Source organism: Hippoglossus hippoglossus, chromosome 16 (genome assembly GCF_009819705.1).
Source record: "Hippoglossus hippoglossus isolate fHipHip1 chromosome 16, fHipHip1.pri, whole genome shotgun sequence".
In the NCBI taxonomy this organism is placed as follows: domain Eukaryota; kingdom Metazoa; phylum Chordata; class Actinopteri; order Pleuronectiformes; family Pleuronectidae; genus Hippoglossus; species Hippoglossus hippoglossus.
The window spans coordinates 27,121,884-27,148,517 of record NC_047166.1 but is presented as its reverse complement, the minus strand read 5'-3'; the positions used below and the strand labels follow the sequence as shown (position 1 = coordinate 27,148,517).

The 26,634-nt window shown below is 40.4% G+C and overlaps 3 long non-coding RNA genes across 3 annotated transcripts; all 3 read left to right on the top strand.

The window, feature by feature from the left end:
- Window positions 1–120: 120 nt before the first annotated feature.
- LOC117776885 lies at window positions 121–21,834 on the top strand. Its single transcript, XR_004616507.1, has 3 exons — window positions 121–330; window positions 10,869–10,871; window positions 21,398–21,834. It is a non-coding gene; the product is annotated as an uncharacterized LOC117776885 (long non-coding RNA).
- A 221-nt stretch (window positions 21,835–22,055) lies between these two features.
- LOC117776884 lies at window positions 22,056–22,682 on the top strand. Its single transcript, XR_004616506.1, has 3 exons — window positions 22,056–22,119; window positions 22,247–22,318; window positions 22,509–22,682. It is a non-coding gene; the product is annotated as an uncharacterized LOC117776884 (long non-coding RNA).
- A 2,211-nt stretch (window positions 22,683–24,893) lies between these two features.
- LOC117776886 lies at window positions 24,894–26,396 on the top strand. The gene is made up of 3 exons (XR_004616508.1): window positions 24,894–25,250; window positions 25,818–25,929; window positions 26,193–26,396. It is a non-coding gene; the product is annotated as an uncharacterized LOC117776886 (long non-coding RNA).
- The last annotated feature ends 238 nt before the right edge of the window (window positions 26,397–26,634 follow it).

The following is a 26,634-nucleotide window of genomic DNA, read 5'->3' as shown; positions in this document are numbered from 1 at the left end:
CATCTTGGATATGCAGGACAATACATGACTTAAGTAGAAATAAATAAATGTATAAATAAATAAATAAATAAATAAGGAAAGAAATACAGAAATTCAGAAATAAATACAAAAATGTATAAATAAATGTCTTAAATATATTTCCACATTTATTTATTTCTGTATTTCTGTGTCCGTATGCTAATGAGAAAGGCGGGCCTAACCTCAGTCTCATGCAGGATTGGTCACAGGAGTGTGGTGATCCAGTCCTACTACTTCTGCCTTTCAATGCTGACTGGTGTCCAGTAGCTGTTTGCAGTGTTGAGCCAGTTCACACTTAAAATTAACTAGTTAGTTTAGGTTATTTTTTATTGGGATGATTTAGGTGTCGGTAGTCCTGAATGTGAGCGTCACGTCTCGTGTTGTACTGAGCACAAGGAGAGAGCAGAGAGGAGGAGGAAACAGAAACTCCAGCTCGGTACAAACCACCTGCAGCTTCTGCTCTGAACACCGAGCAGCTGTGACCAGAGAAACTCACAAACACATACAACACATTTTTGTTGCTCCTAGTATTTCACTGATGGTCTGTTACGATGATTTATAAAATATATTAAAATAATAAATAAATAAATATATATATAAATAATAATAAAACTAAAATCATAAATTAAAAACAATCTTAATTAATAAATAAAATCACATTCTTCATATGTAAATTGATTCGTTCAACGCATCGTTCACAAAAATAAATAAATAAAAATAAATGAACGCGTTCACGTACGCGTTAATATACAAACGGTCTCCAGAGGCGAGATAATAGGAACGGCGTGATTGGACCAAGGTGTAAGTGCAACAGCTGACCTATTTTTCAAACTGTCAGACGCGTGTTCCTGAGAGGTCCTGCTGTTTTCATCTGTTGGATGATTCCCCCCCGATAGTTCCCCGGAGTTCAGGTGCGTCCCTCTCCAACTAAACGCTTCAATCACTCGGTGTCCCTCAGTCTGACTTGAAATAATAAATGAAATCGTACAGCATATTCACGACATCACAAAATCCTCCCTTGCAGCTAAAACATCACAAAGCAGCACCAGCTGCTTTCCTCAGCACTTCGCATCATCCCTCATGAAGCCCCTTAAAATTCCATCTATGGGACACGGCATCTCGCGCAAAAAATGTGTATATAATATGCTTGATGAAAGTGCCGATCTGACCTGCATTCTGGTCCCATCTGCACGATCACTGAAGTGATATCACTTTCTTCAAAAAATAGCTAGTGCATCCCTCTGATTCTCTTCAGTTATTCACAAATGCACTCCATCTGTGAGTTTTTGGGGATTTTCAAGGATAGTGGCCGCAAGCGCTGGCCCCCTCCTTCCCAAGTTGCAACTGGCTTCTACAAAACGGACCTTCTCCTAGCCATTGTCCTGTATTCCTCATCCCGGAAACTTCCTCTATCAAAAACAAAACATGGTTCTTTCACCAGCATAAACAAGTCTAATTAAAGCAAACTTTTGCCTGCACTCTATTCAGCTCATGCATTCAGGATAGGAGCTGCTACTTCTTCAGCCAACCAAGGTGTTTCCTCTGGTTCCGTACAACAATTGGGAAGATGATCTTCTTCTGCCTTCACTTCCTATATCCGTCCTCATATAAAAGCACTCCTTTCGAATCAAAGTTTTAAAAACCTGATGTCGGTAAATCTTGCATATAACTGGTGGTGGTTTTGTATTATCTGCTCGCTCTTTTGAGTCATGCTAGCTATACAGATAACTTCTCATTAAACACACACCTGGGCACTCTCCTCACTCATTGCCTACGCGGTCTTGGTGACCCTGCTTGGTCTGAAGGACCCCATACGTGCTTCGCGACGTATGTGTGCACACTGTATTTAATTTCGGTCCAGCGGACCTTAATTTCTGTTTGTCATGCGACTTAATTTCTGTTACGGGGGCTGTACCGATTTGCATTTCTGTTGACATTTCATTTTATTTGGTCTTGGACCTTAATTTCAGTTGGTCAAATGACCTTTTATTTAAGTTTGGTCCTTGCTGACCGTTTATTAAGTTCTACATTTAGATCTTGCACTCACCATGGCTTTAACTTGGTCCAGCGGACCTTTATTTAAGTTTGCCATGCAACTTAATTTCTTTTGGCGGTGGCCGTACCGTTTTAATTTCTGTTTGTCATGCGACTTAATTTCTGTTGCGGTTGCTGTACCGATTTGCATTTCTGTTGACATTTTTATTTTATTTGGTCTTGGACCTTAATTTCAGTTTGGTCAAATTACCTTTTATTTAAGTTCAGTCCTTGCTGACCGTTTATTAAGTTCTACATTTAGATCCTGCACTCACCACGACATTCACTTTCGGTCCAGCGGACCTTAATTGTGGGTATCAAGCAACCTAAATTTTGTTGCGGTTGCTTTACCGATATATATAATTTCGTTAGCATTTTATTATTTAGTCTTAGACCTAACTTTATTTATGTCTGATAACCTTTAGTTATGTTCTACATTTTAGATCCCATATCATACCTGCACATATGATCTTTTACTTGTCGGTCTCCAGACCTTTATCTCATGACATGTTCACTCGGGCTGCAGATGCACTCTAACGAGTCATCTCTATAATTCTATCCGATAAATGTTATAACGATTGTCTGTTTTACCAAAGCATGTATTATTTTGCCTAGAATACTACAACACGAGGTAAGACTCATCATTATCTCACTTCTCCTGATCTACCTTCTTTGTCTTACTTTCTTTTGGGGGTATTCCTGTTCGATGCTCTGCTCCACCCCCTTCTAATCCTGATGACATCTCACAGGGGTCTAAAATGCCAAAGACTGTAAACATTCACTTTGCTTCTGTGCATTTGTCAAATAAACATTGTTAAATTATGAATCAAGTCTCTCCTGATTGAAATGAAGCTTAAGCGTAAATTCAGTCAGGAAGACTTAACCTGCATGCTGATCAGCTGATTGTGGGCTTAACCTGCATACTGATCAGCTGATCGTGGGTGTTCCTAAATGTCCAATCAGGTCTGCCGCGGTCTCTTTCAGCCAATCATTCAGCACCTGTCAAACTTTAAAAATCCCTTCTCCTCTCTTCCGCAGTCAGCCGTCTTTCAGTGACGCGCATAACCCCTCCTCCACCTCAATCTCCTCCAGTCTCCAGCAGAATATCATCACCTCTTCCGGATCCCGACCTCAATTGATCGTATGCATAATCCCACATTGGGCGATCATGGACCTTGATGATGGATCCCAATAGTATCAGTGGATCATGACAAGGGATCATGGATTACGGCGGCACCCGATCATGGTGGCAGCTGATCGCGGACTAAAAAATCAACAAGACTGCCTGACAATATACCTATTACTCGTGGCATCCATTGCACTTCTGTCCGTCCTGGAAGAGGGATCCCTCGCATGCGGCTCTTCCTGTAGAGGTTTCTACGTTTTTCCTGTCAAAAAGGTTTTGTAGTTTTTCCTTACTCTTGTTGAGGGTTAAAGGCAGAGGATGTCACAATTGGCGAAGTCCAATAGGACAATTCTCACGAATATGGGCCATCCAAAACAATCGATTGACTGATGAACCACCACCAGTGTCTAGACCCCGGGGGGTATTCCTGTTCGATGCTCTGCTCCACCCCCTTCTAATCCTGATGACATCTCACAGGGGTCTAAAATGCCAAAGACTGTAAACATTCACTTTGCTTCTGTGCATTTGTCAAATAAACATTGTTAAATTATGAATCAAGTCTCTCCTGATTGAACTCTTAGTTTCGATGCTGGTAATATAAGCCAGGTAAAACTGTGATTTGCATACAAAAATTTTGATGGAACAAATTATTTATTTCATCCACCATGAATAAATCCAAGTTTGACTTGCAATGATGCTGATTGTTTATTTAAAACTGTAGATGGGCCCATCTTTTGTAACTGCTCTGGATATACAGTATACTGGGGAGTAAGTATCTTACAGTAATAAAATCTATAGTGAAGTGGATGTTCATCTAGTAAATTTGAGCAATACTATAGATGATTCATGTTTTTAAGATACCTTATCAGTTTGTGATTTCCGTCGATATGCCATAAACTGTTCAGTGCTGGTACAAAGTAATTCCTGCGCCTTCGTGGGTTCAGCTGAAGTGTGCGCATCAAAACTCCATTAGGATCCACGCGCCTCATGGATTCCTGAACAGCCAAAATCTGGAATAGCAGCCTAAGAAGCAGCTTCTATCTGCATTATAGGCAATTAGGACACTACTTCATTCATCAAAAACTATATATGCATATATATATATTCTTCAGAGAGGAAATGTTATACCATTCCTAATATAAAGAGTTATTATTGTAGGGGTATAATGTACGATGGAACAATTAAGTTAATACTAAACGCAGTACAATTACCTTATCCCATACTGTGCCATCTTCCGACGAATGGTTCTCTCGCTCACGCTGAACAGGTGTGCTATGTCCCCAGCTGTGTGCCCCAAATGGAGGTGAGCTTCGATAATATCGGGGGGCAAAAAGTATGACGGATGTCCAAAGGTTGCGTCTTCGCCTTCTGTCTCTGAGAGGATGCAGAGTTGCCGGGCAACTTCTTGAAGACTGGCCCACACTGCTGGGTCAACTTCCACTTCCATTTCAGCGTTGAGCTGAGCTAAATCGTTCACCAATCCATCCAGACGAAATTGAATATAGTCCTTGGGTGCATGGTTCTCTACATCGTTCGCTAATGACCTTAAACCGTTTGCGATGCCTTGTAAAAAAGACGACATTTATAAACCACTGGTGGATAAAATACATACCTAAAATGTAGCTGGTTAAACAGGCTAATATCAAACAGCTACTGGTCAACAGTCAGCATTGAAAGGCAGAAGTAGTAGAACTGGATCATCACTCTCCTGTGACCAATCCTGCATGAGGCTGAGGTTTTAACCGCCTTTCTCATTAGCATACGGACACAGAAATACATAAATAAATAAATGTGGAAATAAATAAATGTGGAAATATATTTAAGACATTTATTTATACATTTCTGTATTTATTTCTGTATTTATTTATCCATTTCTGTATTTATTTATACATTTATTTATTTATTTATACTTGAGTCATGTATCGTCCTCCATAATAAATCAGCAATAAATATTTAACTAAGCACACTTTATTCAAAAAGTGCAAAAATTCAAATTGCAATACATCAAAACTGATGTTTTATTGTTTTTATATAGCAGATACTTTAAGAAAAATACAATTCTGGCCTCAAAGAAACATGTTTTGCCTCTGTTCATTCTTTGATAGTACTTGTAAATGAAGAAGCCAACATTGCAATCAAATACATCTGGATTTTAAGAAAATACCATTTACAATTGTTGCTGAGTTCATTCCAGCAGAATCTACACCAGGGACTAGTAATACCACACGAAGCACAACCATGAGACCAAACTTGGTATTACTAAAACATTTAATACCAGTGCTATAAAGATAAAATTATCATGCAACCAATATCAATTATTTAATTAATTTAAGTGGTTTACTGCATTTTCATTTAGGCTGCCTGTCCAGTATGTCAGATGGAATACCCACTGAATTATTTACAAACCCATGCCAGCTCATGCGGAGACAGGTGAAAGAATATTATTTTTTCTTTGTAAGAGATAAACAGAAAATTCCTATTTGGAATAAAGGACCGGGTCATTAAAAGTAGAATTTCTACTGGATGGAGAAATTCTGCGCTATTGGTATATATGGCCTGAGAGAAAATCAATGACATTAATTAAGCACTGTTCTGACTCTGGTTATTTTGATACCATCAGAATCTGAATATAAAGTACATATTCTGGGATACATAACCCCCCTCAGGGAACTGCGGGACACCCCGAGGCAAAGAGACGGCAATCCAACCCTTTCTCGGCCCCCAGGGACGCGGTCTCAGGACCGCCGCGCTCCCCGGGTCTCCCCCTGTCCTGAGGGCCGGGCCCCAGGCCCCAAATATTTCGTGGCCCCTCCGCCCAAAAACATGAAAACGCAGCTGTTCGGGCACCCGCTGCCAGAGGGCACCTGTGAGGCAGCGCTGTCAAAACGCCTGCCACTGTCCCGAGCTTCATCTCCGGGCTCCCCCGGGGGCCCCCGACCAGCTAGAGGTCTGAAATTTGGCACACTCTCTCCCCTGGGTACCCCGATGGCTCAGCCCGGTTTTCAAAGCTCTGACCTTTACAGGGCCGGAGATATAGGCATCGCCCCCTTTTGCTCCCGGGGGCCACAGCTCAGGTCTCGAAGCACCCAGCGGTCCCAAACTTGCAGCAAACCTTCAGTCAGGCACCCAAATGGTGCACGTAAACTTTGGTGGCTCTAGCTCAACCGCAAGTATAAACACACCTCCATCTTTCACTCGCAGCCGCTCAATGCAAAGCAGGCCTGTTAAAAAGCAGTTCAAAGGGGCCCCTAGAACGTGACCCCGACCGGCTAGAGGTCTGAAATTTGGCACACGCTCTCCACTGGGGCCCACGATGGCTCAGCCTGGATTTCAAAGCTCTGCCTTCTACGGGTCCAAAGTTATAGACGGCGCCCGTTTCAGCCACCGGGGGGTTATAGATCAACCGGCCGCTGCTTGGGCCCCGAAGCACCCAGAAACCCCACATTTTCATCTGGGGCCCCAGGTCGGGCACCTTTATTTTCGTGATCCTAGCTCAACCAGAAATAATTTCCCCACTTGTTTCCATATCAGAAGCTACAAAGGGTGTCAGACTCCCTAAGTCCAAGAGCCTGTATTTTTCCCCAAACTGGACAGGGCAACTTTTTTTCTACAGGGTCTGCGGACACGAGGCCAACATATGTTAACAAGCTATGCGTCTGGAAGGTGCACGTGGTGTTTTCAAAGCTCTATGTATTTCGTGGCCCTTGCGGGAGGCGGGTCATTTGCAATTCACAATGCATGGGAATGAATATCCACATGTTAAATGCCTACAAGTGTCCGGGGCCTAGTTTCAGCCTAAATAGCAATAAAATGTTGGAAACTTACTCTGATGCACTCACATGATACCAAGTATACACATTCTAGCACATCAGACCTGTATCTACTCTGTACGGCTAACTCCTGAAAGAAGCAATGTACTCCAATGAAAATCTAAAAGGAACCCTCCTAAAATTGATTAATTGATACAAAGGTCACAAAAGGTCACGTTGGCCCCTGAGTACTTTTTACTGAAATTAGAAACGCAGCCTGATAGAGCACGTCGGGAAAGGCCCTCAAGCTGGTGGTAATGGTCCCCAATGTAAAAATGCCTCCAAGTGTCAGAGTGTGTGTTTTGGCCCCTGTTTTAGCCCCCTTTTTGGCCCAGAGGCACACAGGGGGCTCATACCTTCAGTGGACCTCTGTGGGGGCACTGCGGTGGTGCTTGTGAAACTTGGTGGTCCTAGCTGAACCAGAAATATTTTTAATTTGCATTATACTGCTCACAGGACGGCAGGCTTGAGGCCTACGTTTTTCCCGCACTCAACCAGGGATAACTTTTTTTCTACAGTGTTTGCGGACATGAGGCTTAAATATGTTTATCATCTGTGTGTTAGGAAGGTGCACGTGTTGTTTCCAAAGCTCTGTGTATTTCCTGGACCTGGAGGGAGTCGGGACACTTCCACTTCAAAATGAATGGGATTGAAAAGTTAGGGTAACCATTATAAATGCCTACAAGTGTCCGAGTGTGTCTTTTGGGCCCCTGTCTGGGCCCCTGAGTAGCTAGAGGGCTGGGATCTTGTATACAGCTTCAAAAGTGATGACCCACTTGTGTTTTGAAAGCTCTGTGAGTTACAGGTCAGAGAGACAGAGCCTGTGCCGGTTTTGCTGACAACACACCCAGGGGAAGTTCAGGCCCCTAGGCAACCAGGGGCCCCAAAATCGCAGCATTGCTTCAGCTCGGCCCCCAGGAGGTGCATGCAAAATGTGGTGGCTCTAGCTCAAGTACCAAAGCAAAGTTGTCGAACAATCTCAGATCAACAAACACCATCATCGAGCGTCTACTCGAAAACATATGGGTCGAAATCAAGGATGAAGATTTTGAGATCTCCCCAAAAATGATGAAACACCTTGACAAAGCCGTTTAAAAAAAAATCTGCAAAAAGTGGCACGGTGTTGTAAGTGTGCTGTTTGAATTGGAAATGGAAGACCCAACACTGGACAAATATATTGTCTGTCTTCAAAGATCTGCTTGTGACACCACCATAAAGATCCAGCGCCATCAGTAGATTTTTCTCCTCATTGTGCTTCTCCAAACTCTTTTCATGATTATTTCTGTTTCTTTGAGAATCAAACACTTAAAAACAGAAAACAGTAAAAATAATAAAAAGATATTCAATATATCCTCATTTCTTGGTGTTTTTATTTATGCCTCTTAAGCCCTTACTCCTTTAAAAGAAATGGTCTCTTGTCTATTACAAAAGATTTAGGAATATACATATATAAATATCCATAAATTGTCTGTCATATAACCCCATATGTATCTCTTTTCCACATGACAATGTTTCCTTGTATAGTTTGCTGACATTCTCAACAAGGTTGTAGCGTAGGTTTTTCTAAATTGAAAAAATGAAAGAGTTGGGCACCAGACAGGGCTTCTTCACCTGTCAAAAATGTTAATATCTGCCGGTAAGAGAGTTAACCCGGATAGCTTATTTACCTAACTACAAAAGGCATCAAAGAAAAAGAAGCCACAAACAATCAATTCGGTTAATCAATATATATTCCATTGAATTATTCAATCAAGTTAACAATCAAATCAAAAAGGTATAATTGATAAACAGACAGAACTCATATTGACCAAAATATCCAGTAATCAAGGCAAACAAATTCATTTCCAAATAAGAACAATTAACCGTCCATCAAATAAACATATGAAAGAAGCTTCCATTAAGAGTTCATGATGAGTATAGGTCGACTTCAGATCAAGTGTGAGATTGTGTGTGGGGAGAGTGTTCAGGAACAAAACCGTTTGTATATAATATGCCATTCAGTTCATAATTCGATTTGTAAAGAGGGATATGTGTGTGTGTGTGTGTGTGTGTGTGTGGGTGTGGGTGTGGGGTTGTTGGAGAGGGGAGTTAGGGTCCAATGAAAAGGTAAAGTGAGGGAAATGTGTGTTCTTTATGGCGGTCCTTTAATCTCCAGGTAGAGGGAAGATGAGGTGTGAAGTTTCTAGAGGCCAAGGGAATTCGGTGAAGCCAGGAGAGTTTCAATAGGGAGACTTAGCTTGTTTGGTTCATCCAGGAAAGAGGGAATCACGTTCCAATCCGAGCAGGTTAGATGGTTTTTTTAAATCCACTTCAGGCTCCAGGGATCAGCTTTCTTGCCTCATGGTCCAGGACGATTGTGAAATAAATCCAGCGGGTTCTGGGATCATGCTTTCCAGAAACTAGTTTATCTTTTTTATGATCGCCTTCCTACATTTTCTCTCACTTCACATGCTTCCACTCCATGCTGCCTTTGTTTGAATTTCCCTCTTCTCTCTGGCTCACAGGTGTGTCCCATTTATCATCTCCCTCGCCCCTCCTTTTCCTGTTGAGGAGTAAAGGGCCATTCTGTCTTTTTAGTTTTCTCCTTTTCTGCTACAAGGTCATTTATTTATGTTCTAGTTTATATTTTGAAAAAAAACAGTCGGCAAAATAAATCTAAAGGACAAAAACACAACCTACATGATCATTACTAACTTCACACGAACAATCTCCTAAACAAAACTGTTTTAACGACTGAAAATTCAAACTGTAAAGTGTAAATAGAAAATTGTCAGGTAGAGATCAAAGACATCTCATCCTCTTTGGAGAAAAATAGGCAGCAGGTAATTGTTCTGAATGTGTAAGAATATAACGTAAGATACTTCATGTGTTCAGCCAATCAGGACAAAGTTATGTTGTCACAGGGCTGGTTCCATAGACTGGGTTCCCAGGTGCTGCAGCTGAAGGAGAACAACTGCACAGTCTGATTGCAGCTGACTCGCTCCCACAATATTTTAAGGTCATGTGACATGGTGATGTTTTGCAGCGCTGGTAAAAGTCAGACAAAATTTCTAACCAGCATGCATCACGTTAAATCAGTGCGGTGCAGAGTCACATGAAGTCAAAAGAACCCATGGTAGCTACCGCTGCTACAGCAACAGTCAATATTTGGGGGCGTGGCTTGTTGGAAAGCCTGGTGCTATGATGTCAGACTAGCTGCTTAGTTATCTTTGATGTGTGTGTTCTCTTTGGTGTGTGCTATAATCTCATCTCTGATATCTCCTTTGTCCTAGTTGATCAGTGTATGGTAGGGGTAGTACACAGAACAGAGAGAGCACTTCCGACAGGAATAGTACGATTTTCAACCCGATTTTTTAAAACTAAGCCCAACAATATCAGAAACATGAAGATGGACATCGACAGCATTCTGCCCATTGTGACGTCCTTTTTCAAAGGCATGACATCAGAACAATGGAATCTTTCGAAAGCAGGCAAACCTGATGTGGCCACAATGACCATACTCGGAGAGAAACTGCTGGAAATTGTCATTTTGATGACACAATCCATCATGAAGGGTCTTGAGAGCACAGCTGTGCCTGTGTCTGAGAAGAGTGTGATTTGCTCTTTGGGCAACACACTTCCTCAGGTTTTTGCACTGGCTCTTGATGTTCCAGATGAGATCAATCTTGTAAGTTCAGAGAATTTGACCCAGTTGACTGCTAAAGAGATTGCAGAGTGTTTCAACTCTGTCCTTTCCATGAGCGTGGACAGTGTGAAGGCAACTACTCCTCGTGTCACACCTCCAAAAAGACTACAAGGTATGATTCAACAGGCCGGCAAAAATTATCAAAGGACTCATGAGGAATCTGAAACGTATGTGTGCACCTTCTAAGAGCAAAAAGAAGGTCTACCAACAACTGGTCAATGAAGATGACAGTCAGTCATCATCCTCATCCCAGAAGACAATCTCAGAAGACAGGGAAAGTATTCTGTCTGCAACATCCAAAACTGTCCAGGAGATCATTAAGGAGGAGGTCTCTCAATACACAGAATCTACTTACGATGAAATATCCGACTATGATTATGATCAGTTGGAATCTGGCTCCACTCTGGAGATTAAGAATGTTGCAGATGACGTTGCTGAGGTGATTGTTGATGAAATCATGTCGCAAAAGAAAGATGATCTAGAAACAGCCCAGAGCACACCCTCTCTGAAGAAAGTGTCTGAAAGGATTAAGACATGCGCTGCAAAGCAGTTTGCCCAAGCGTCCATTTGTCATATTGTGGGCAGACTGAATAACAAGTACTTTGACAGCCTTTACAACCCAGCCTTTGACAAGGTTTTAAGTAGGCAGTCAATGCAATCTGTCATGAGTGATATTGACACTCTGCTTCCAACAGCAGTTGGTGAGATACAGCAGGGGCAGAATGGGTCTCAATGGATGGATGATATTTTCAGTGGTGAAACCCTCGAGTTAACCAACAAGCTGAATAATATCCTAAACAATCACATAGATAGGATGAGATTTAAGATTCCCTCACGACCAAAAGCCTCACAACCACAGTGCACAAGCATAACGGTTTGTCCGCCACGTGCTATCATATCAGCTGACATCCTAACCCTAACCCCATTTTTAACATATTTTGGACGACATACCAAAGTATGACTTTTTGTCTTTTTTTTTTCTCATATTTTGGACGATATACAAAACTGAGTTTTTAGATGCTTTCTTGCAACATTTTTAACATATTTTGGACGACATACCAAATATGACTTTTTTTCATTTTATTTTCTCATATTTTGGACGATATACAAAACTGAGTTTTTAGGTGCTTTCTAGCAACATTTTGACGTTTTTAACATATTTTGGACGACATACCAAAGTATGACTTTTATTCATTTTTTTTCTCATATTTTGGACGATATACAAAACTGAGTTTTTAGGTGCTTTCTCGCGACATTTTGACATTTTTAACATATTATGGACGACATACCGAAGTATGACTTTTTTTCATTTTTTTCCTCATATTTTGGACGATATACAAAAATGACTTTTTAGGTGCTTTCTAGCCACATTTTGACGTTTTTAACATATTTTAGACGACATACCAAATATGACTTTTTTTCATTTTTTTTTCTCATATTTTGGACGATATACAAAACTGAGTTTTTAGGTGCTTTCTAGCGACATTTTGACGTATTTTAACATATTTTGGACGACATACCAAATTATGACTTTTTTTCCTTTTTTTTCTCATATTTTGGACGATATACAAAACTGAGTTTTTAGGTGCTTTCTAGCGACATTTTGACATTTTTTAACATATTTTGGACGACATACCAAAGTATGACTTTTTTCTCATATTTTGGACGATATACAAAACTGAGTTTTTAGGTGCTTTCTAGCGACATTTTGATGTTTTTTACATATTTTGGATGACTTACCAAATATGACTTTTTGTCTTTTTTTTTTCTCATATTTTGGACGATATACAAAACTGAGTTTTTAGGTGCTTTCTAGCGACATTTTGACGTTTTTAACATATTTTGGACGACATACCAAATATGACTTTTTTTCATTTTATTTTCTCATATTTTGGACGATATACAAAACTGAGTTTTTAGGTGGTTTCTAGCAACATTTTGACGTTTTTAACATATTTTGGACGATATACAAAACTGTGTTCTTAGGTGATTTCTAGCGACATTTTGACGTTTTTAACATATTTTGGACGACATACCAAAGTATGACTTTTTTTCATTTTTTTTCTCATATTTTGGACGATATACAAAACTGTGTTTTTAGGTGCTTTCTAGCGACATTTTGACGTTTTTTAACATATTTTGGACGACATACCAAAGTATGCCTTTTTTTCATTTTTTTTGTCATATTTTGGACGATATACAAAACTGAGTTTTTAGGTGCTTTCTAGTGACATTTTGACGTTTTTAACATATTTTGGACGACACCAAATTATGACTTTTTTTCATTTTTTTTCTCATATTTTGGACGATATACAAAACTGAGTTTTTAGGTGCTTTCTAGCGACATTTTGATGTTTTTTACATATTTTGGACGACATACCAAATATGACTTTTTAAAAAAAAAATTTCTCATATTTTGGACGATATACAAAACTGTGTTTTTAGGTGCTTTCTAGCGACATTTTGACGTTTTTAACATATTTTGGACGACATACCGAAGTATGAGTTTTTTTTAATTAATTTTTTCATTTTTTGGACGACATACAAAACTGACTTTTTAGGTGATTTTGAACGACATACCGAAGTATGACTTTTTTTTCATTTTTTGGACAACATACCGAAGTATGACTTTTTTTTAATATATTGGACGACATACAAAACTGCCTTTTTAGGTGCTTTCGAGCGACATTTTGACGTTTTTAACATATTTTGGACGACATACCAAAGGATGACTTTTTTTAATTTATTTTTTTCATATTTTGGATGATATACAAAAATGACTTTTTAGGAGCTTTCGAGCAACATTTTGACATGGGGGAAATCCTTACCCTTTTCCCAAAAATATCACCTCAGTTTAACCTGAAAATCAAACCAGACACTTAGTTTTGTGCTGGAGATGTCAAGGAAACTACCCTCCTGGTTCATGTCCACATTACCACTCACCTGGCAATTTCACTAATTATCACCAGCAGCAGGTGCCTAAGCGTCAGAAGCTCTAGCCTATGGTATGGTTCTTGGTCTTGATTTCATTTGTAGTGTCGGTATGATAATCAATGTGGCTGACAATGTATACAGTTTCAAGTCCAACCCCCCTGTTACTTATCCCTTTCAACCAGGCAGTGCCCATCCCCCAGGAAAAAGAGCTCATGAAAATCAATCAAACATCCGAACGTCAAAGACCAGTCCAGTATGGAATCTTTCATTGATAAGCTCTGTTCCACCTCCCATTCTTTCTCTGGAACCGGTGCGACTGGAAGCCAAAGATTACATCAACCTTGCTGTGTCACATGCTCACTTGCAAGATGGAGAGAAGAAACAGTTACGACAGCTCCTTGAGTCTAACCCACAGGTGTGCACCAATCAGCCTGGAAAAACTGATATTCTTCAGCACACCATCTATACTACCAACAGTGTACCCATCAAACAAAGGCCTTACCGGATGAATCCTGGTAAGCAAGCCATTGTGAAAGAACAATTAAGAGATATGATTACTGCTGGAGTTGTTGAACCTTCCTATTCTGCATGGGCGTCCCCTGTAGTCCTACCACCGAAAAAAGATGGAGGGACATCGATTTTGTGTAGATTTTCGGAAAGTCAATGCTGTCACTGAAACAGACGCATATCCTCTCCCAAACATAAATGAAATACTGGAGTCCCTTTCTGGAGCCTCCCTTTTCTCCACAATTGATTTAAATAGTGGATACTGGCAAGTACCCATGGATCCTTGCAGTAAAGCAAAAACTGCCTTTGTCACTCATTCTGGCTTGTATCATTTCAATGTCATGCCTTTCGGTCTCAAGAATGCCCTAGCCACCTTTCAACGACTAATGGAAAAAGTCCTGGAGGGCCTACGGGGAGAAATCTGTTTAGTCTATCTAGACAACATAATTGTTTATTCATCATCTGTGACTCAGCATCTTGAACGTCTGCGAACTGTAATAGATCGACTCCAAAAAGCTAATCTGACCATAAATCTCAAGAAGTCTAGATTCTGCCTGCAAGAACTCAGATTCCTGGGACATATTGTCTCTGGTCAAGGAGTCAGTGCTGATCCTGACAAAGTCGAGGCAATTAGGTCCTATCCAGCACCGACCAACCTCAAGGAGGTTCAGAGTTTCTTGGGGCTTGCCGGATGGTATCATAAATTTGTACCAGACTTCTCAAAAATTGCTGAGCCCTTAAATGATCTCAAGAAAAAAGGAAGATCTTTCTTCTGGAGTCAAGCATGCCAGAATTCCTTTGACAAACTAAAGACCAGTTTGATCTCACCACCTATCTTAGGCCACCCAAATCTTAACTTTCCTTTCTTTGTCTATACTGATGCGAGTAATACAGGTCTTGGAGCTGTGTTGACGCAGAGAGCAGACACTGGAAGCGAAGTCGTTCTTGCTTATGCCAGTCGAACTTTAAACCGAGCTGAGAGAAATTACTCTGTAACAGAAAAAGAGTGCCTTGCAATAATTTGGGCTCTAGAAAGATGGCAACACTATCTGGAGCCAAATCTCTTTACTGTCATTACAGACCATTCTGCCTTGAAATGGGTCCTCTCATCAACAAAAACCACAAGTCGTTTGATCAGATGGGCACTAAGATTGCAACGGTTCGACTTTATTGTGGAATACAGGAAAGGAAAACTAAATGGTGCTCCTGATGCTCTTTCGAGGATCCCCCCTTTCAGCCAGTGCTGCCTGCACTCTAATCAAAAAGATGGGAATATCCCTATTTCCCTGGAGAAAGTTTGGGAAGAGCAACATAAAGAACCTAATGTGGAGAAAATCATGAAGCAGCTAGCTGACAACCAAAAACTGAAACAGGATTTTGTTGTCCTGGAAGATAAACTATATCACAAAAAACAGATGGCAGAAAATCAGATCCACTATAGGCTCTACATTCCCCAGAGTCTGGTTCAGGAGATACTTGAAAACTATCACGAGAATCCATTAAGTGGACACGCAGGTATCTTCAAAACCTATAAAAGGCTTTATGAAGTAATGTATTGGCCGGGAATGTGGACAGATGTGAAGAACTTCTTAAAAAACTGTGTTGTTTGCCAAAGTATCAAAGCAGGTAATCAGAAACCTGCTGGAAAGATGCAACAAACCTCTGTCAAAGGCCCTAATGTGATGTTAGGCATTGACCTTATGGGTCCACTACCAAGAAGTTCAGAAAGAAAGGAATACCTATTAGTAGTAGTAGATTACTTTACCCGCTGGGTTGAGTTTTCTCCTCTGCAAACTGCTACAGCAAGGACAGTGGCTAAATTCCTAAGGAAGGAAATCTTTACAAGATGGGGCATACCTGATTACATCTTGTCTGATCGTGGTCCCCAGTTTGTGTCCTCTGTGTTCCGTGAACTCTGTGAACAATGGACTGTGACTCCCAAGCTTACCACAGAATATCATCCACAGACTAATATGACTGAGAGAGTGAATCGTACTCTTAAATGTATGATAGCATGTTATGTAAATGACAATCATGGTAAATGGGATCAGTACCTCCCAGAGTTCCGATTTGCAATAAACTCTGCTGTTCAAGAAACTACAGGGGTAACAACGGCAGAACTTCAAATTGGTAGGAAGCTCAATAGTCCAATGGATAAAGTTCTGAAGGGAAAGATTTACCCACCTGATGCACCTGTTTATGATGTAGTCCATCAACTAAAACAACTCAAAGCAGATGTTGAGGAAAATATAAGGAAATCAAAAGAAAGGCAACTGAGGAACTACAACAAAAAACGCTGTGATGTTGGATTCAAACCTAAACAAAGAGTCTGGGTTAGAAATTTCCCTCAGTCCCATGCTGAGAAGAAATTCACCTCTAAGCTGGCAAAAAAGTGGAAAGGACCCTACCGTGTAGTTCGACAACTTGGACCCCTAAACTATCAAGTTGTTTTGGAGGATTCCGGTCAGGATGTAAGAACGGTGCATGTCTGTAACCTTAAACCTTTCTACCCTAGTGCTGAAGACTTGGAGAAAATGGAAAAACAAAGAGTACTAGACATCCTTCAGGAAAGCTCAGAGGAGGAAGATTTCCTAGGTTTCTAGATTGAGCCTGAAAAATGGATCCAGAACTCTGAGCCGCCACTAAGTGTGGTCTTGTCAAGAGGGGGAGAAGTGTAGCAGAAAAGGAGAAAACTAAAAAGACAGAATGGCCCTTTACTCCTCAACAGGAAAAGGAGGGGCGAGGGAGATGATAAATGGGACACACCTGTGAGCCAGAGAGAAGAGGGAAATTCAAACAAAGGCAGCATGGAGTGGAAGCATGTGAAGTGAGAGAAAATGTAGGAAGGATATCATAAAAAAGATAAACTAGTTTCTGGAAAGCATGATCCCAGAACCGGCTGGATTTATTTCACAATCGTCCTGGACCATGAGGCAAGAAAGCTGATCCCTGGAGCCTGAAGTGGATTTAAAAAAACCATCTAACCTGCTCGGATTGGAACGTGATTCCCTCTTTCCTGGATGAACCAAACAAGCTAAGTCTCCCTATTGAAACTCTCCTGGCTTCACCGAATTCCCTTGGCCTCTAGATACTTCACCCCTCATCTTCCCTCTACCTGGAGATTAAAGGACCGCCATAAAGAACACACATTTCCCTCACTTTACCTTTTCATTGGACCCTAACTCCCCTCTCCAACAACTACACACCCACACACATATCCCTCTTTACAAATCGAATTATGAACTGAATGGCATATTATATACAAACGGTTTTGTTCCTGAACACTCTCCCCACACACACAATCTCACACTTGATCTGAACTCGACCTATACTCATCATGAACTCTTAATGGAAGCTTCTTTCATATGTTTATTTGATGGACGGTTAATTGTTCTTATTTGGAAATGAATTTGTTTGCATTGATTACTGGATATTTTGGTCAATATGAGTTCTGTCTGTTTATCAATTATACCTTTTTGATTTGATTGTTAACTTGATTGAATAATTCAATGGAATATATATTGATTAACCGAATTGATTGTTTGTGGTTTCTTTTTCTTTGATGCCTTTTGTAGTTAGGTAAATAAGCTATCCGGGTTAACTCTCTTACCGGGAGATATTAACATTTTTGACAGGTATAGAAGCCCTGTCTGGTGCCCAACTCTTTCATTTTTTCAATTTAGAAAAACCTACGCTACAACCTTGTTGAGAATGTCAGCAAACTATACAAGGAAACATTGTCATGTGGAAAAGAGATACATATGGGGTTATATGACAGACAATTTATGGATATTTATATATGTATATTCCTAAATCTTTTGTAATAGACAAAAGACCATTTCTTTTAAAGGAGTAAGGGCTTAAGAGGCATAAATAAAAACACCAAGAAATGAGGATATATTGAATATCTTTTTATTAGTTTACTGTTTTCTGTTTTTAAGTGTTTGATTCTCAAAGAAACAGAAATAATCATGAAAAGAGTTTGGAGAAGCACAATGAGGAGAAAAATCTACTGATGGCGCTGGATCTTTATGGTGGTGTCACAAGCAGATCTTTGAAGACAGAGACAATATATTTGTCCAGTGTTGGGTCTTCCATTTCCAATTCAAACAGCACACTTACAACACCGTGCCACTTTTTGCAGATTTTTTTGAAAACGGCTTTGTCAAGGTGTTTCATCATTTTTGGGGTGATCTCAAAATCTTCATCCTTGATTTCGACCCATATGTTTTCGAGTAGACGCTCGATGATGGTGTTTGGTGATCTGAGAGTGTTCGACAACTTTTCTTTAGCAAAGATCCTCGAAACCAGCTTCAGAACAATTACCCTGATGGGTAATTTCCTTCCTTCCACTGTTGGTTCTTGCTCTTCTCTGTATTCTTCATTGAATTCAGGAGTGGTCACCTTGCTTTCTGAGCCAGACCCTTTACCAGGTGCCGAAGGCAGACTGGCCCCACCGTTGGGGCCCTCTGACACAGCTTTTTCTAAAGTATGTGTTATCACCCTGGAAGTGAGTGTTTCTGTATGTGTGTAAAGCCACCACCTCATTACTCCAAGGAAACACCACACAATGGCAAGGATGTCAGCTGATATGATAGCACGTGGCGGACAAACCGTTATGCTTGTGCACTGTGGTTGTGAGGCTTTTGGTCGTGAGGTAATCTTAAATCTCATCCTATCTATGTGATTGTTGAGGATATTATTCAGCTTGTTGGTTAACTCAAGGGTTTCACCACTGAAAATATCATCCATCCATTGAGACCCATTCTGCCCCTGCTGTATCTCACCAACTGCTGTTGGAAGCAGAGCGTCAATACCACTCATGACAGATTGCATTGACTGCCTACTTAAAACCTTGTCAAAGGCTGGGTTGTAAAGGGTGTCAAAGTACTTGTTATTCAGTCTGCCCACAATATGACAAATGGACGCTTGGGCAAACTGCTTTGCAGCGCATGTCTTAATCCTTTCAGACACTTTCTTCAGAGAGGGTGTGCTCTGGGCTGTTTCTAGATCATCTTTCTTTTGCGACATGATTTCATCAACAATCACCTCAGCAACGTCATCTGCAACATTCTTAATCTCCAGAGTGGAGCCAGATTCCAACTGATCATAATCATAGTCGGATATTTCATCGTAAGTAGATTCTGTGTATTGAGAGACCTCCTCCTTAATGATCTCCTGGACAGTTTTGGATGTTGCAGACAGAATACTTTCCCTGTCTTCTGAGATTGTCTTCTGGGATGAGGATGATGACTGACTGTCATCTTCATTGACCAGTTGTTGGTAGACCTTCTTTTTGCTCTTAGAAGGTGCACACATACGTTTAAGATTCCTCATGAGTCCTTTGATCATTTGGCCGGCCTGTTGAATCATACCTTGTAGTCTTTTTGGAGGTGTGACATGAGGAGTAGTTGCCTTCACACTGTCCACGCTCATGGAAAGGACAGAGTTGACACACTCTGCAATCTCTTTAGCAGTCAACTGCGTCAAATTCTCTGAACTTACAACATTGATCTCATCTGGAACATCAAGAGCCAGTGCAAAAACCTGAGGAAGTGTGTTGCCCAAAGAGCAAATCACACTCTTCTCAGTGTGCTAATGTCAAGGCCAGCTAGATTTATCAGTCAACCCACAGCCATGCTCTATTCAGAGTCAAACACACGTGTAGCACTGACCGCTAACTGACCACCTATTGTAATTATCCTCTGTTCAGAGTAAAACACACGTGGAGCACTGACTGCTATGATCCTGTTCAGAGTAACAAAAGTGTAGCACCGACAGAACAGACCACTAACTGACTGTTATTAACCCCTACGTTCAGAGTAAAACACAGTTGTAACTGTTACAGGTACCGGACTGTGGCACCCATAAACAGCTATTCTTTATTAACAATTTGTACTGTCCCTTTTTGGTTTTTAGAGCAGTTGCACTACTGTACAATACTTGTCTCTTCAGACACATGTTATCATGTTCACAGAACACACAAACAAACACAATTCAACCCTTTACACCATTCATCACTGTCTCTGTCATTGTGACATATTTGCATCATAAATGCACGCTCAATGATACCACAGTATCCCCTGGACAACACAACAGCCCAAACGCGTACACTTCAAACCTTTTATACACACAATGCAAAAATACTGAACTTATTCAACAGGAACAAAAACACACAAAATCTGCCTTTTCATATCGAGCTAACAAGCTAACTTTCTTAAACTAGCATGTTTGCTAACTACGTGCACCAGGTCACTCTGCCATTTCGGCTACACTCGGTGAGCACCAAACTCATATCAACAGAAACACAAAACAAAGTTAATTCTCACTTTCAACCAACACACAGCTGTAAATTCACTCTGTTTTCGTGACATGACAAACCTGAAAGACAGGAGACAAGAGTGAGAGACATGGAGACGTGGAGACGTGGCTTGCCTCTGCTGAGTTCCTCACAGCTATGAGAAACAGCTCAGCTCACGCTAAAAAGTAGCAGTGCCTTGGGCCAGCCATGGTCTCACACTGCCCCCTACTGACCGGGAGGTGCCGCAATAGCTCAATCATCTTGGTCGTGACTTTAGTTTTTGCGCTCAAAAATAATACAAAAGATCATAGTTCCAAAAGGCAAAAGAAAATACACACACTTAAAAGTTATTATTAACAGTGTTAGGTTTCTGTTAATATGTGCCCTTATACTGAAGTCTATTCTTTATTATGAAATGACTGGAGCGTGCGCAATAAAGGTAATCACTTCCGGTTCAAGTAAACACCGATGACGGCTGCGTGTGTTATTCCTCCGTGAAACAAGGATATCGGTGCCCGGTTATTCAACCCTTAATGATGGCAACCCTAACAGGTTATAGGCCCAGGAGGGAAGGTGGAAACCGATAGAACAGTTTATGATTCGACAGAGATGAAAAGAATTACAAGCTGTGGGAAACAAAGTTTTTGGGCCACATGCGACTTCTCGGACTGAGAGCGACCATCTTGGATATGCAGGACAATACATGACTTAAGTATAAATAAATAAGGAAAGAAATACAGAAATACAGAAATAAATACAAAAATGTATAAATAAATGTCTTAAATATATTTCCACATTTATTTATTTGTGTATTTCTGTGTCCGTATGCTAATGAGAAAGGCGGGCCTAACCTCAGTCTCATGCAGGATTGGTCACAGGAGTGTGGTGATCCAGTCCTACTACTTCTGCCTTTCAATGCTGACTGGTGTCCAGTAGCTGTTTGCAGTGTTGAGCCAGTTCACACTTAAAATTAACTAGTTCAGTTCAGAGGGTTAGTTTAGGTTATTTTTTATTGGGATGATTTAGTGTCGGTAGTCCTGAATGTGAGCGTCACGTCTCGTGTTGTACTGAGCACAAGGAGAGAGCAGAGAGGAGGAGGAAACAGAAACTCCAGCTCGGTACAAACCACCTGCAGCTTCTGCTCTGATCATGAAGCAGCTGATCACTGAGCAGATGTGAACAGAGAAACTCTGTGTTTTCACCGTTTCCACTGTTCTACAAAGTCACAGAGTGGCTGCTTCACGGTGACGAGCTCTGATTCTCACTGCGTGTGTCTCTGAACGAGTGAGTGACCACTCCCCCGGGGCCTGTGTGTATGTGTGTGTGTAGCTCAGTTGACCACTCCTGTTCGAGACTGAGGTTGGGACCTCCTACCTCATTTACATATGGACACATAAATACAGAAATAAATAAATGTGGAAATAAATAAATGAATGTGGAAATAAATTTAAGACATTTCTTCATTTACTTCTGTATTTATTTTCACATTTATTTCTGTATATCTGTGTCCATATGTAAATGAGGTAGGAGGTCCTGACTTCAGTCTCGGGCAGGAATGGTCAACTGAGTGATCCAGACAGAAGTAATCTATTCCTAGCGAATCTTCCTTGTATAGTAGTTAGCAAACTAGCGTTACATGTAATGGCTTCAACCGGGAGACCGCTGGCAGACCTGCTGCGGGATGTGGCTAATCAGCTTGAGAACTGTGAGTTTCTTTTGTTTATTTCTGTAAACAGTATAACTAACAGTTATATCCAACTTTTGCCAATGTATTGTATTACACTGAATTAGCCACCCATGTGGTGATCATCACTTTGGTATTTTTTGTGCAGCGCCGGGTACCGGTAGCGTGCCAAATTCATCCACGCCGTCCCGTAATATGACACCAAGGCACCCAGTGGACGGTAAGTTTCTGCAGTGAACAGTTTGTGAGGCTAAATCCCATCTGTGGACTAAGTTAAGATGCTGGTGATGAATGATTTGTTCAGTCATGCAAAGCCCATCACATTCCTGTTAAGTGTGCGATGCTAACGTTAACCAAGATAGCGTTAGTTAGCTTTCATTTGTAAGACTTGTCACTTCTCTTGATCCTAGCCGAGGTGTCAAGACTGTTTGGTCCATATACCCATGGAGGGAGAAGCTCGACAAGGCAGCGAACCCTTGGTGTGCCCACACTCTCCTCTTACACTCATTCCTTCTGCTGTGTCGAGAATAAAAGTGCCGACATTGTCCCCAACCGATTCGCCAAAGAGAGACTTGCTTCTGCAGGGTTAGGGGAAAAAGTCAGACATTTCAAGGTATGTTAGGCATCATGATGAGGATTGACACGTTTTTTTAGCTGTCAGTATATTTTTACGCTGTATGTGAATTTTATCCAATAAATAGAATGCAATTACCTTAAAAACATGAAGGATATTTTAGACCAGTTATTTGCATTATTTTTCCTTTTCAGGTAGTCAAACAAATCCGAATGAATTTAGAGAATTTATTTTAGAGGCCTATCCCAAACTCAGACAAGGGGGTGGATTTGAGTTGCTCCGAATTGCTGGAACTACAAGAAGTCGCCAACTGATCCTCATCCCGTGTCCCAATGAGGGCTACCATGTGAGACATTTGAAAGAGCCACAAAACCAGATTGGTCATGCTATTATTTTCATTCGACCACTCCAAAGGAACCTGGATCTCGAGCATGTAAGTTCCTCCCTTTAATACTGCTGTTCTTCCCTAAAATGCAGACTGTAAAATATTTCTTGTATTGAATCTTAAAATTATCTGTTTTTTACAGGTATGTCAACCAGAATGCAACAATGGGCTGGTTGGACCACCTGAGAAATGTATCACTTGTGGAGAGGAGTTTCCTTTTTCACAAATCAAAGCTCATAGTGATGAATGCATGAGGTACTGCCCTACAGAACTAAAACATATCATTTGTCAAGCACACTGCATGTGTAGTCATATATTTGACATGACCCATTTGGCTGTGTGAGTCGTCCAACAAGTGTAAAGCATCCTGACTGTTGTGTGTGTATGTAGGATAAACAATTATAGCTATAAATGTATAAGAACACAATAGATGAGCTCTTTCTATACCAACCATCCTGTTTGTGTCTATCCATATTTTTCTGTCTTCAATAAGACAAACAAATGTGGTGGACTAGATTGGAAAATTGCCACCAATTCCAAAGAGGCAGCAAGGACATTCAAAGAAGACATTTTGAGTCAGCATGCAACCAGGAAAGCACTGAGTCTTACTATGGATCTTGGAGACAGTGCAGAGGACAGGGAAAGGGCAATCCTTTCTTTTTATAAGATGGCTAATGTTGAGTGGGCCTGCCCCTTGACATGCACCCTTAAGGGTATTGGTAACACACTTTTAAATCACTAAACACAACTTACTAACTTACTTGCAAATGATCAAATCCTATTTTCTGTTAACTTAAGTCTGTGCTGTGTGTTTTGATTTTTCAGGAGATGCAGCAATTGGCGATGGTGTGACTCCCCATTTCTTCGCAACCATCATGTCTAAACTTCAGCATGGTTTTGAGATGCATTTCGATAAGTACAAATTATAATTTTCACTATATCATAGATTTCACTTGTGTTTTATGACACACTCCAGATTCGACCACTGTAGATGTTAGCAGCTTCTTCTTTCTGTTTGGGTTGTACTGGTTCCAGGCTGAAACCAGATCACCCCAAGAATGTGAATGTAGCTTTTTTTTAACCTGTAAGTTTCTGCAGGATAAAGTCAACCAGGTTATCCAGTGGCTGATTGACAATCCCTTTGCTATTGCTGTATGACAGTTGAAAATCTATGTGATTTGACTTTTCTATTTTAATTTAAGTGCCAGGAGGAACCCTTCTTTTTGAGGGTGAAAATGATCATCTGATACCCTCCACTTCCCATATCCTTTTGGAGAGTGACTTATTTGTTGTTGCTGGACGATTCATTTCTGCATGATGGGCCATGCCTGGGTGGACTGAGCCCAGCAATCCTGCATGTGCTCTTTGGTGGATCCCCAGAAGAAGCCACTATAGATATTAAGGACTGTGCTGACCTTGTGCTGACAAAATATGTATATTTTGTCAAGATTTTAAAATAACTAGGGCTAGGACAATGAAAATAATATTTTAAGTCAGGAAGAAATGATTAACAAATGCTTAAATATAAATTAATTAAATAAGAAAAAAAACTTAATTCAGTATTCTTCCACAATCACATCATACAGTTAATATTTTCACCAGCAGGGAGTGCTAAACCAACAGTTTTACCATGTTATAAACTACTACCATGCTGACCACATGAATTTTTAATAAAATTGAAATGTTTGATGTGGTTTGATTTGACAACTTTGATGATTTATGTACGGAATATTAATCTTGGCACAGCAGAGTTATCATCTGAAGAAAAGAGCATTATCAATGAGTTGGCACTGTCCTGGTATTTGCCTCCAGTCACGTGAAAACAGGAGATGGCTGCTTGACAAAATGCTACTCCATGCTGGGAGTATTCTGTACTTAAGACTTCATATAAATCACACTAACTAATCAAGAGTTTTGATGAAAGACTGAAATTTGGCCTTCTTTTTGTCAGATACCTCCCAGATGTTTGTTGATGAGAAATTAATGATAGCTTATATGGCAATCGGTTGAAGATTAGTAAGGCTTCATGACTTTTCTGTTGTGATACAAATATTTTGCAGGTCCTAGGAAGAACCTTGAAACAAGTCAAACAGTTACGAAAGGGTTTAACTCAGTCAGCCTTTGCTGACTGAAAGGAAAGACACAATTCCTCTTCTCTTTCCAAGAGCGTCAGATTCAGAGTACACACCACGGGTAAGTGAACTCAGGCTGCTACTAATCGTACAGTATCTTTCTGCAAAAACACTACTAACTCAGAAGTTACTATCTTAAACGTGTTTTGTTTTCTACCTTCTGGCAACCTCTGGTTTCAGTTTATTACACCAAAAATAACCTGGAGAGATCTGAAATATTTTGCAGATGAATAATCAGTCCGTGTTGTTCCCTCTTACAAATGTTCTTTATCATTGGATAAGCAAGCTCTGCACAAAGAGAGTTGTTCTGAAGTCTCTGCGAGTTAATTTTCATAGAAACAACGGCTGCCTGAAAGGAAGGAAATCAATCCAAAAAATGATGATTTTGAAAACTCTCAACAGGAATGCAGAGTACTCATCATGGTCATCTTACACATGCAAAACCACCAGTATGGCCCTTCCAAAACTGCTTACCACCACATACTGATCAAATAACAATTGTAATTATTAGAATTAATAACTTATATTTCCTGTGCTGTACTTTATTGTGCTATATATACACTCTGGACTGCTTGAAAAAACAAGTGTTAACTGTTTTTAACACTTGTATCCCAACTGTATCTCTCAGATGGTCTTGGACAACATAAAGTGGCCAACACAGGATGAGGATGAGGACAGTGATGTCTCTTTGGAGGACACCTTTAGGATCACAGGATTCCTTCGCAAATTTATTGAGAACGGTAAATTAATATTTGCATTACATTACTTAAAAAAAATGTCCTGAATCAACAATTTCTGTCAAATTATTTGCTGATAGCAACAGTGCACTCTGAAGATGTTACTGGGAATATGTTCAAATGCTAAATACACTTTGGATCAATGATCATTGAGTTTCAAATTTGTCTCATTTGTGCTCTTCTGCATGAGGTAACTGTATCTGTAGAAAGTATAACAAAACCTGTCCAATAGCCTTAGTCTTAATGCAGTGTTCTGTTTTTGGTAGCATCTCCAAACTTCCTTGGGAAACTCCTGCAGTTCTGGGTTGGATGGAGTGTGCTTCCCAGACACTTGGACGTTGAGGTGGTGGAGAGCAACTTCCCCAAGTCTTCCACCTGCTGAAAATTCCAGGACATTACAAAGAGTATGGTAACTTTGAAAGAGACATTCTCGCTGCTATTTGTAGCACTGACACTGGGTTTGGAATGGTCTAATGAGACAGTATAGTTTCGCCACTGTATTGGTGCTGGTGCAATAAAGCCGGCATGTTTGTGATATAGTACAGCATATGTAATTTACTTCATTATGCCTCTGTCAGTTAATCACACTGTTCACTAAGTGAAATTGTTTAAAAGCCAGTGGTCGCTGTTCTTCAATTAAATATATTGTTCTGAAAAAAGATGTAGCAGCTCCTTATTTCTAATTATGTTAAAATCACCTCATCCATA